We start from the raw sequence: 13,577 nt of genomic DNA on the forward strand, positions 1-13,577 counted from the left end.
TAGCTACAAACAAATCACCCAGTAAAAAGTTCCGCTATAAACAGATCACACTGTAGAGAGTTCAGTTAGAAACAAGTCATCCTGTAGAGAGATCAGCTAGAAGTCACCTTATAGAGAGTTCAGTTACAAAGAAACAATCATGCAAAGAGTTTAGCTGCAAACAAATCACCCAGTAGAAAGTTCCGCTATTAACAGATCACACTGTAGAGAGTTCAGTTAGAAACAAGTCATCCTGTAGATAGATCAGCTAGAAGAAGTCACTTTGTAGAGAGTTCAGCTACAAAGAAACCACCATGTAAAAGAGTTCAGCTGCAAACAAATCACCTGTAGAGAATTCAACTACAAACAAATCACCCTGTAGAAAGATCAGCTAGAAGAAGTTACCTTGTAGAGAGTTCAGCTACAAACAAATCACCCTGTAGAAAGTTCAGCTACAAACAAGTCACCCTGTAGAGAGATCAGCTAGAAAAAAGTCATCCTGTAGAGAGTTCAGCTAGAAGAAGTTACGTTGTACAGAGTTCAGCTACAAAGAAACTACCATGTAGAGAGTTCAGCTGCAAATAAATCGCCCTGTAGAGACAAACAAATCACCCTGTAGAAAGATCAGCTAGAAGAAGTTACCTTGTAGAGAGTTCAGCTACAAACAAATCACCCTGTAGAGAGTTCAGCTACAAACAAGTCATCCGGTAGAGGGATCAGCTAGAAGGATCACCTTGCAGAGAGGTCAGCTACAAAGAAATCACCCTGCTTCATCTTTTCTTCTTCCTGTAGTAAAGAAAAAAATGACAGGTTAAAAAGCCCTAAAGCCGGCCATAGGCCGGCTTTGGGGTATACAGATGCAAAAAGAAGTGAAATCTAATCCAAAACAGCCAAGCTGTAAAAAAAGAGTGCGGCCCTGAGAAAGGCTATGGTGAAAAAAGATGTGAAATCCAAGGTGGCGGCCAAGAAATGGCTGTGATGGTAGGTTAATGGTAAAAATTTTAATAACAACAATTCAGTGAATTTGGTGCCGCTTGGTCTTGGCACAAAATTCACCTGAATTGTCGGGTTTAAAAATTTTTACCATTAACCTACCATCACAGCCATTTCTTGGCTGCCACCTTGGATTTCACATCTTTTTTCACCATAGCCTTTCTCAGGGCCGCACTCTTTATTTACAGCTTGGCTGTTTTGGATTAGATTAATACTATCTCTAACATTTCTTCTCCAAGGCTGGTTCAATAAAAAGTGAGCTGCTTTATGCTGAATCATTTCAAGTTTATTAATTTGATTTTGGTGGTAAGGATCCCAAATAGATGGCTAGTACTGGTAACACAAACTGATTGTAGCTTAATTCTTTCAATGCTTTTGAGCAAGTGCACAAGTTACAATTCAAGGATCCAATTAATTTCATTGCTTTGTCACATACATAGTCAAAATGCGGTTGCCAAGAAAGTTTGTGGTCAATGATACTCCAAGATAGGAATGTTGTTCAACGATGTTAAGAACTTGACCTGACATTGAGTATAAGAATTCACTTTTGTGGTGTTGTTTGGACAGTTGCATGATACAGCATTTATTGATGTCAAATTTCATTTTCCACTTGTCAGCTCCCAGGCAGAAAGCCTTTGTAGATCTTCCTGAGTATTTGGTGTTCGGCGGCAGTCAATATTGGGCGATAATTAAATCAAACAATCATCTGCGAATAACCTATTATGTTTATGATAGCACAAGGGGTAGTCACTTCTATACTTCCGGTTGAAACATTTGCAACCGGGATCAAAATTTTTGATCATTAAAAACACCTTCTTGATGTCTTGATTGTTTTCTAAATCTTTCCTTGATCTTTTGATTTCTGCTCCATGCTTTTTTGATCCTTGATATACCATTGTATATTAGAGTAACTATAACACAAATTAAGCCATGACCAGTGTCACCAGCATGCAATTCAGTAGTCACTGTGTGACAGTGGACCATCCTGACGTTCTGCTTTACCAGTCTGAAGAACTAGTGTGTTTTGTTGCAACTATTCGTGGATTTAAAATTTTATCCTGGATTGGCAGATTTAAATAGTAAGGCTGCTCTTGTAGATTTAATTTAGTTCAAGAAGCTGATAATCCATACGATGCCAATTCAGTCCTTGTATGTATTCTGCCTCTTGGACGTTTAGAAAACCGAGAAAGCTGCTGCAATTGCAGTGACTGAGATTTTAAAGATAGGCAGTGTTACAATTAGCAAAAGGTCAGGCTCACTTGTGTTTCATAACGAATGTGTATCTCAGTATACCCATATAGCTATACAGTTAATTGACATGCATCATATTCTATAATTTATACTTGAATCAGTCATTAGAATATCATAGCTATACTTGTAATAACTTAGCTGTTTACTGAGTATAGCTATAATTATATTCATTTGGCTGAGTTGTATACCTGTACAGTTTTGCTCATGAACACTGTAGCAGAGCAATTGCACGTGTGCCATGCATGTATATGTTCCCTCTATAGTATTTGTATAGGATCAGAACACTCCGTGTGCCCTTCAGCTCTCAGCTCGTGATAGTATGAGCTACAGATACTGTGTTATGGATGTCACAGTCACTGTTGAAGGTCCGCAAGATCACCTTGGTGATATATGTAAAATTTTAAACAAGTATGACATTGTCTATGATCAGAAGTGTGTGCTTAGGTATAGCTATAGAGCTATTAATTTCATTGTAGTTGTAGCTATTTTACCTATAATTTACAATGGGGGATGATAATTTCATTATACTAATGCCATATGCACTGACAAGTATATAATCACCTGCAGTGCCTGGAGTTAAGACACGTTCAGATGTGATTGTAGTAACACCAATAATAGATTACTTAACATTCAGAACTGTACCACATGCACACTTACTAGCTATAAGGAGATAATGGTATACAGATTGAATTGTTTATGACAAAGAATTTCAATATTATTCTGTAGATAAAGAAAATGTTTTAAATCCAAGGAATCCTTCTAAAAGCATGCAGGAGGAAACCATTACAACAAAACAAGCACCTAGGTGTATGTTTGCTAATATAGCATAATTATTTCACCTGTTCAGATACCAGAGATGCTACTATGCTTTGGATAGCAAGGTAGATCAACTCTCGACTGTGCTTATTTAAAGAGCACTAGGATGGTATTGTCATAAGAAATGCCTATTAATGCAATGAAATGCATTTAGGCTACCTATCTGTTTCAATTGTGTAGCTACAAAGTAATTATCTAAGTAGACACATGATAATTTTGCTCCGGTTTATTTTGTGAACAGTTTTGCACTTTATATAGCTAATACCTTTCGCCCTATAGTGACCTCATGCTGCACGTACATGCAACGCAAACTTTCAACTATGAAGAGAAAGTGAATGAATCACCGTCTTATAATTTTTAACTGTGAGTGCCCTATATAGCTTTACAATTTTCTAATGACATGCAAATTTGAAAAAAATTGAGCATTTATCATGTCCTTTTCTGTCGAAGTATTTAGCTGGGTACATAGCAGCTGCACATACACAATACATTTTTGCTAAATAATTAGCTATTGCACCTCTAGGAAACAATGTGTGAAGGCGCTGTGCATCACTGTTTGACTGTTTATTAGCTTCATAAATTGTTGTGGTTTTGTTTTTCCTGCTTTTAGGAGGTTTCTCTCATGAATTTGATTGCTCTACCTTGATATTCAAAGTGCAGAAGTATACACTGTAAACACAACTTTAGGTAACTTTATATGTAATGTATAGTTCAGTTAGGTGGTTAATTAGCTTCATAAGTTGTTATGGTTTTGTTCCCCCTGCTTTTAGGAGGTTTCCCTCCTACTTTTAGGAAGTTTCTCTCATGAATTTGATTGATCTACACTTGTTGTTGTACTGCAAACACAAAACTAGGTAATTCTAGCATAGTCAGGTGTTTGTTCAGCTTACATAAATTGTTTCTCCTGCTTTTAGAAGTTTCCCTCCTGCTTTTAGGAGGTTTCTCTCATGAATTCAAAGAGTAGAAGTATAGACTTTTCTAGCTAGCTGCACTACAAACACAACTTTAGGTAACTTTATATGCAATGTAGCTTAGTCAGGTGGTTTATCAGCTTCATAAGTAGTTGTGGTCCTGCTTTAGGAGGTTTCTTATCTGTTGTAAAAAGGTTTTCTTTCTGTTCTGGTAAATCTTGCAGAATGATATTGAATTCTGTGGAAATCAGTGAAATCAAGCAAAATCATTCAATCTGTACACCAATATGACGACCTCGCTTACTACATAGTTATGCATTCTAAATAAAAAATCATAGAGTGTACGCCTGTAATATGTACTAGTCTTGTCAAGTTAAAAAGTAATATGCATAGGATCCTGACTGTCTTTTAGCTTTTCTTTAAACACAAGGAGCTATTCATTTCTGTATATCTCTGAGCCCATCATAAAGGTAGTTTTGTACATTCCATCTTAATATTGATGTAAAATGGTTTCCTTGATAGGGTGTCCAGCCAATTGGTATGTTTTGTCATAGAAATAGTTCTAGGTAGGCAATCATAACATTCATCATTTCATAGAGAGCTGACATCAAAAGGCAACAGCCAAACCGAATTTTCAATAAAGCATGATTTCTGAGCAATTAAATTTCCTCCACACTCATAAAAGTTTGTTGTTGACCCAGATTCAATATCTTCTGAGCTATTAAGTGCTGCTGGTGCAGCCAGGGGAGGAATACATTGAAATTTTACACCACAGTATCCAAACAGAATCATGTCTCCAGGATACATCAATCTTATACCTACACAAATTTGATGAAATATACTCACATGAGCAAGAATGTGGCTGGTACTTCCCTATCAACTCTACTAGTTAGGCACCTTGAAGGCAACACAGAACTAAAAATGAAAATCTTTGATTAAAGTGCTTCAAGGGGTGAAATGGATTAGCTAGCTTCATGTTTTGAGGATTTCCGCAGCACTTAATTATACTCATATAAAAGTACATTGATACCAGCGCTGATTGATATGATATTGCAGTGAGCTACTTTGTAACTATTCGGGTGCTTAAATTTACATGTGCAAGAATGTGGCTGATACTGTATATTCATGTTTTCCTCCTGAGATTCCCCACCATTTATATATACCTACATTAATATAGTGTAGTTTTTGGGCACTGGACAACTCATGAAAGAAAGCACTCACACAAGTAAGGATGTGGCTGGTATTATAATTACTGGGTTTTCATTATATTCATGCTATGTCTCAGGTTTCCCTCGTTTATGACAAATATGTTGTTGCTGCTTTGTATTATTTATTTGGGTCCAAAACAAATCATAGAATGGATCCACTCAGCATATATGCACCATGCAGCATATAATAGCTACTGGTACAATTTTATTTCTTAGGAGTTCTCCTCCTATAAGTGATCTGCTATATCTGCAAGGTAGAGTATAATCTCAAAATCATTTGAAATGAATTAACATCTAGAAAGATTTTGAAATCTATGCTATAATGCTAAGCTTGTGACGCTTTGGCTAGGGAATAGACCGAGGCTCAGTATAAACAGCTCGTGTATCTATATGCAGAACTATATATTATAGGTTTAGCTATATGCACTTCACTATAGAGTAATTAACAACTATAGCAGATTCAGTGCAATCATAGATACTAAATACCATCTATGGTGCAATTTAGGTACTTCAGGGTAAATATAATCCCATCCAAAAATAGCTAATAACTATTAAAAAAGTGTGCATCCAAGTAAAGCAGAGTTAACTGCAACAAAAAGTAGTGATATACCATAATGCGATCATGTGTGAGGTATGCAAATTGTGAATATTAATCAGATAGTACAATTGTAACAGTATTAATGAGAACAAACTGATGCTGATAGTTTTTAAGTCCTGCGAGTATCTTCATAAATGCCACTCAAATTTTATTCTCAATAAAGCAAAGTACATAGATTGTCTGATAACAATAAATAGCTTGAGTTTGGCTGCCTTTCCTGTATACGACAATGCTGTGAACAAAGCAAAGGCTGCCAAACTCAAACTATTTATTGCTATCAGAGAATCTATGCACATTGCTTTATTGAGAATAAAATTTGAGTGGCATTTATGAAGATGCTCGCAGGACTTAAAAACTTTCAGCATCAGTTTCTTCTCATTAATACTGTTACAATTGTACTATCTGATTAATATTCACAACTTGCATATATATATATTTATTTTTATTATTTTATTTTTAGCTAAGCAAAAAAAATAATTAAACACAGGAAAAGACAATAATATAAATCAATAATAAACGCTCAAACAGTGGGCAGAGAGGCAAACTCTGCCCAATCTTGTGATGAAGGAATTGTATATTACTTATAATTAAGTGCACCAGAATATGCTCGGATCTTTCAGTCATGTTCAAAGGATCTTTGGCTGTTGCGAAGGTTGTCGTTTCATGTTGCAGAGATTGACACAATTGGTGAGTTTCCGTGCATGTATTTGTGTTGTAAAAATTAATTGTAAAACCACAGGCAAAACGTAAGTGAAGTTCATTTAATTAGCACATACAGTACCAAAACAGCATCAGGTTGAAAATTTACTGCTATAAATTATTTGGATGTTGTCCGGAGATGACACTATAGTATCCCAGTGTTATCTTGATAATCCTTCACTAGTAAAGTGAAAACATGTCATTGTAGGGACAAAATTTCTTCTGACCTTATTAACCCATAGATAATATATACCTTATATTATCTATGATTAACCCTTAACCCAGAAAGAACTTTTGGGGAATACGTGTTTACACAACATGGGCATGCATGGCAACACTAGGTGGAGTAACTTAATTATTATATCCCACAACTACACATTGGTTAAAAGTCTGTTCACCGGGCTACTTGGAGAAGGTTAAATGAACACTAACTACAGTGGGTTACTTGTTATGAAGTGATGAACAACAGTGAGTTGCATCGTGTTCCAAAACTCTTGCCACGTGATTGTGGGTTTACTCATGTGAGTCATATATGGCCTGATAGAAAATTTAACACCAAATCAAACAAAATAAAGTTATTGTAAGCTGATAGGAGCAACCACCATGGAGTTATGGACAACTTCATAAAGGGTTTGCATGTTCCCTTACCTAAAACTATTTACATGGCTAGTTTTGGTCTCACCTTTTAGCGTTAGGGTAAAACCCTAGGTATCAGTTTTAATCTTTGTTACATCATAAGTAGAATGACGTAAATTGCATAACCATAGGATGGACACTACGAAAGTTACAGCGTTTTGTGCAAAGCATGTGTATTTATTAAGTTTAAATCCAGTTTTCTGGATTATGCGGGTTTAAGGGTTAAAGAGGTGGCTGCAGTATGCAGACACTCTGTACACAGTTGGCACATGAGAGGATTTTTACAATGGCCAGTTTAGACAGGTGACCTCATTATACAGATTTTTCACTGTGTTTAAAGCAGGACATACAAAGCCAGAAGCATATAAGCACAGAAGATTAAACCATGCAAAATTTATATAGTGCAACATTGTCTTACTTGGAACACCACAAATCCACAGGCCAATTGCTAAGAAGCATCTGCAATGCAGCTTTTCTTGTATTATTAACTGGCTATAGAGAGGGATTTAGTGATGGATTTTTAGTGTGTGGCAGTGTGTGAGACTGGCAGCAAGGAGGGCAAGTATTACTAACCAACCTGTTAGTAAATACTAAAAATGTTGATCCACATAGTTATGTCATCACAGATGGAGCATTTCAAGTTGGCTGCAATGGCTGGCAGCTCAAAGTGTAAGAATTTTCACCTTCGGTGCTTATAAGCTCCTGATGAAGCAAATGATGATGTCGTTATCCATAGGATATCTGGAAGGATATTTTTCAGGATATCCATTTCAGCTCTACTATATATATAGTAGCCAAGGAAAAAGACAAAAGTAATACCATCTACTTACAGCATTCCAGTGGTTTAGTGGTGACCACAAGTCAACATTGTCTGAGTAAACTGTGGTGAGTTTTCAGACTACGAAAGTCCTGCAACACATGAACAGCATATCTGCTACCTGCTCAAAAATTTTGACCATAAAGTGACCAGAGTAAAGTTTTAGTGTATATTGTAACTGTTCACCATTGTTATCCATACGTATCCAATTTTACTTCTTCATGACCTTTCCTCTTCAGGTTTACTGATAGGAACTGTGCAGTTTTGTGTTGACTTGTCTGTGCATAATGTGGTAATTTGGAGTACTAAAAAGGTACAAAGTGTTTCTTGTATGCACATGTTGTAATGTGTACACACATCTTAGTATTATATTGTCCCCTATAAATACTCGGTTCCATTTTGCCACTAGGTTGTAAGTGGGTTTTCGGCTATCACACGCAATTATTTGTATGGGCTCCCTATGGGGATTTTTATTTTTCAAACTTTGATTTGCTGTATTTCAATAAACACCGCATGGATTTTAATCCAGTAAAGTGCATTACAAAGTACGAAGCATTGGCTACCATTTACTGGAACGGCAGCTTGTGAAACGTTTATTGGAGGTGTATAATTTAAGAATTGGTAGGTTGGAAATCGCTAATAATAGTGCCCGGTGCGTCGTCATCACGCCTGCTATATAAACTGATCACGTGATTTGCTTCAAATTTGGCGGCGCCCGCTGGTTTGTGATGAAGAGACTAGGGCGTGTGAAAACACTTTATAGGAAAGATTGATTGTGCTCCAGAGCTTTGAAAAATTTCAGACTATACACGTTTGTGTGACCTAATTGTCCCCCAAATAGTAGCTACTGATTTATGAAACTACTGACTCGGAATCATTTAGGTAGTTGACTCTGAAGAGATGGTGACACCCTGGAAGACGTAAGTTTGTCATTACATAGCTCCTTTATAACCGGCCAAGCTAATCTCTTACGTTAATGTTTTTTGACTACACGCACACTGACATGCACAGCTTTTGAGTAGGGTTGGGCAGTACTGGTATTTTCTACTTGCGATTATTGCACTGAGGTGATCATACGATAATTACGAGTATTTCCATGTCCATATAAGATACTATGTGTCATAAATAAGACATTATTGTGAGCCTACAGTATTCAACTCTGATATGTAATGGCAGCACGAGTTGCTGTCAGACCTTCAGTGCTTCTAGGTACAGCTCTCTAATGTGTCAGTCCTGTAGTCACTGCAAAGCACTAACAACACAATTTCTCTCTTAGCAATTATGCAATAATACTGCACAAACAGTATTGCGGTATTTTCAAAATAGCTGTGGTACTCAGTATTGCACATCACAATAATGCCTACAGGCGATACTATTGAAATCAGTATTGCCCAACCCTACCACCACAGATACTCTAGCTACCCACTGTATCTATGGCTAGCTCAGTACGTAGCTAATGGCTAATAGCATTCCAAACTTGATGGTCTGACAGTATATAGTTAGCTATACAAGTGTATTTATAAAGTACAGAACTCAGAATTGAGTATAACGTACATGTATAGCTACAGGTACAATTGACTATGTATATAGCTATAGAGATAATTTTCAAAAAGTGTTTTAGAATAATCAAAGTCTGGTGAGGTAAAAATTTCTTCTGGGAGGTAGTTCCATAGTCTGATGGTGGATGGGAAGAATAAGTGCAGATATGTGGTCATTCTGGCTGCCAGATGAATATATACATACATATATATATATATATATATATATATATATATATATATCTCATGCTGCGACCTCGGGTGCATGGTTAAAGATGACTGGGTAAAATAGTCATGTGGTACTGAGATAAGATTATTGGTGATTTTGTAAAACATATCACTGCTTAAAGGTTCTTAGTGCACTAATATTTGAAGCTGTTTTACTGTAGTTGTACTCAGTTATACTGATAGTGAAATATCAGTAACTTTTAGCATATGGAACATATTGATTTACTAAGTTTTACAACATCAGTGAATGTGGGTTTGCCGAAAAGCTACTAAAAGAGTAAATTATTAACTGTTCCATATACTGGGGATATACTACTACTCTAGTAAACTAAGAAACTTTAAGCAGTGTACTGTATTTAGCTTATAGTAACGATAACGATACATTCGGTTGTGATTGGGTACTGGGTCAGTATATAGTTAAACCCACCATGAGTTTACTCAGTTTAGGATATTGTTGTTATCAACCTGAGGTGAAGCCGAGGATAACAGATATCCTACGAGTTGCTTCTATCCGTCCATGCACTGTTTGAGGCACTTGGCTTCAAATAATGTGACAATTGCTAAGTTGATAATGTGTTATGATATGCCTTCTACCCCACATTTTGAAGCATATGACTTCATAAGGACAACAATGAGACTAGTAAGGTTGTGTATGATTTCAATTATGCCTGCAATTTTATATAATATGGCTTCATGGTTCCTTTGATTCAAATGAGTGTGTAAATCAATTTGTCTGACCTAACTTCCATTCCTGGGGTTCAATTACCATATCCTTTTTTACTTTGATGTTTGGATAGAAGCTGATAAATGATTTAGGTGGTTGCAAGTAAATGGTAGTAGCTAGTGATGCACCGATAAGAGATTTTGCCGATTATCGGATTAGTCAATATTGAATTCCACATAATGACCAATAGCAATAATCAATATGATGTTTAGAATTACCATAATTCCACGTGTATTCTTCAATTCAAAATTGCCGTCTTATGTTTATGATAACACTATCATAATTGACTAATTAATCTACTAAAAATTATTGACACTGATATAGCTGAAATGTAGCCAATAAACCAATTTCCAGACAGACTAATCATTTACTGATTAATTGCTGCATCACTGGTATAATTCTAGTTGCTATACAGCTGTTTTTAAAATTTATCAATAGTGGAAAAGCTGGTGAATTCATAGTAGAGCAATACTTTTAATCAATAATTTTATAGGGAACAACTTTTGTGGTTTAATTAATGTAAAGCTTACTAAAATGATGAAATGATGTCAGTTTACTTGCCTGGTTGGATGTCATGTTCGTAGGTTGGAGTACAATTTTGTGCAGTTGGCCTCTCCGCTGCTATATAACCTCTCTTGTAGAGTTGACTATTCTAGAGTTGTTATTATTTCTGGTGTCTCAGACACTGATCCAGAAATAGAAGGTAGCTTATGTTCATATAATTGTAAACATTACCATTGAAGCAGGAGTTTGGCAAGTGTATATAGTTGGTCAAGCTTGTTTAGTGTGCAAAGCACACGCATGCTCTTGCTAGGAGTCTGAGAGCGTGCTTCCCCATAACACTTTGAAATCAATTTTTCCTCCCAATTTGAATTCAGAATTGCTTTTGAATTTTGAGTGAAAAATATAAAAACTAGTTATTTATGGTGGGTGACTGACTAACCACCCCCTCTGGATCAGTTGGTACAATAACACCATCCAACAATATCTTGCTGCACAAAGATTCGTCCATTTTGCTTAATAGTATGGATTCCAGAGACTAGCTGCATATTTTCTGATATTAGCATTGTGATATGGAGGTTAAAGCATTTACCATGACGCCTCTTTGACATTTATTTGGCCTGGGGGTCACATCAAATAAAGTTTAAAGACTTTTTAGCCTTAATTGTTTCATATTATATAATTTGCAGCATGAGCCTAGGTCATGTAGTTAGAGTGCATGACTATATAGTGCTGGACAGCCTGGACTTGTATCTGAGCACTGTGTATAGCTGAGTTCTATGCAACTGTCATACATACAGATGCATATATGTATGGCAACTCTGCTTAGCTACAAATATGCAAGTAATTTGCTTGTTTTTGCATGTCCAAAGCCAATGGGTGAATTTATCTATTTATCAAATCATAACAAATAGTGCACTTATGCGGTCCTTACTCCTTTGTGCAAATTCCATTCCTCTTAAATGACTCCCCTCTTTGTGTAATTCCATTTCTATGTCATCTAAAATAATTCCCTTCCTTTGTGTAATTTCCATTCCTATGTCATCTTAAATAGCTCCTTTCTTTTGTGTAATTTCCATTCCTATGTCATCTTAAATAGCTCCTTTCTTTTGTGTAATTTCCATTCCTATGTCATCTTAAACTCATTCCCCTCCTTTGTGTAATTTTATTCCTTGTATAAACTGAAGAGCTTCTCAAAATCATAGCCAGACCTGCTAAGGCCCATGCATTCCCTACCATCAGCCATCAGCTATTTTAAAAAGTAAAAATTTTGAAAGGAAGTAGGGATTGATATAGTATACAGTGAATATACATGCTAATAAAAGTACGGAAACAAGCTTTAAAATGGTACAGCTGAAATGAGAAATGATCCAGCAATAAAAAGCAAGGAAACAAGATTAGACGACTACTTGCTAAAATGAGACACACTTTAATCCCTACTTTTGGCTAATTTGATGTCTCATTTCAAGATGCTAGCCAAAAGTAGACATTAAAATGTGTCTCATTTTAGCAAGTAGTCGTCTAATCTTGATTCCTTGCTTTTTACTGCTGGATCATTTCTCATTTCAGCTGTAACATTTTAAAGCTTGTATCCATACTTTTTGTAGCATATATATTCACTGTATACTATATCAATCCCTACTTCCTTTTAAATTTTTTAAATAGCTCGTATTCTGTACAATGGTATGAGGTATATACTTCATGCAAAAACAGCTTGGCTGTAAAAAGAGTACGTTTATAAAGCAAATGTAACAAGCACAATAGAAGAAAAGGCTGAATGGATAAAATGCTACAATCCTAATTTACTCCTTTTAACTAGCTCTGATTGGCTATTAATTTGACCACTTTTATTAGTCTATATGTAGAGATTAAAAGGCAGCCAAATTAATAGCCAATTATAGCTAAAAGGAATGCAGCAAGGCTGAATGTAGAACACTGGAAGGCTCAATATTAAAACTTTGCAATCAAGACTCACGGTAGTGAGTCGCGCGGCCAAGAAACTACAAAGCGCACGCCCAATTAAAAGACGCGCGTCCACTACTGTGAGTTATTTACGTGTAGGGCCGGTTTCGCAATATTAGTCCTACATTACGCAACATCTCTCAATAGATTTGTATTGCGTTACGTGATAAAAAAATCTTTAGGAGTCGTCATCATCATAGTTTTCTTGCGACCTCTCTAAAATAAAAAAGTAATCATCGCAAAATAAAAAATAGGCGTATTTAACTTTATTTCTCTACCTTATGTTACAACTACTGTCACGTTATACCAGTCAACATAGTCGTGTTTGTATAGTCCATCTAGCACTGACATTATCCAATCCTGGTTTGCCTATACGCGTATTTTCTTCAATCAAACCTCTAATCCCTACAATAACTTTTAAAGGCACGACGTGGACACAAACTCTAATGCCTGATAAACAAGTTGTGACAACGTGCTGAACCGTAAGTTCCCCAGAGATGGCGTTTTAAGCAGAAATCTTTTAAATTCCATTTAGTGCCATACCCCATGCGAGCGTTTATAAATCACCAGTTGTCTTATGGTGTGAAGAACAAAATCACTAGCGAAGGTGCTTTAAGCATACTCTTCAATTCTCTATTTACATGTAATTTTTAATAGATTAACCACAAAGGCCGATATGGTGAATACAAAAGGTAACAATTAAGCCTTTAGGGGTT

This window comes from Dysidea avara, chromosome 8, assembly GCF_963678975.1.
Source record: "Dysidea avara chromosome 8, odDysAvar1.4, whole genome shotgun sequence".
NCBI classification, from domain to species: domain Eukaryota; kingdom Metazoa; phylum Porifera; class Demospongiae; order Dictyoceratida; family Dysideidae; genus Dysidea; species Dysidea avara.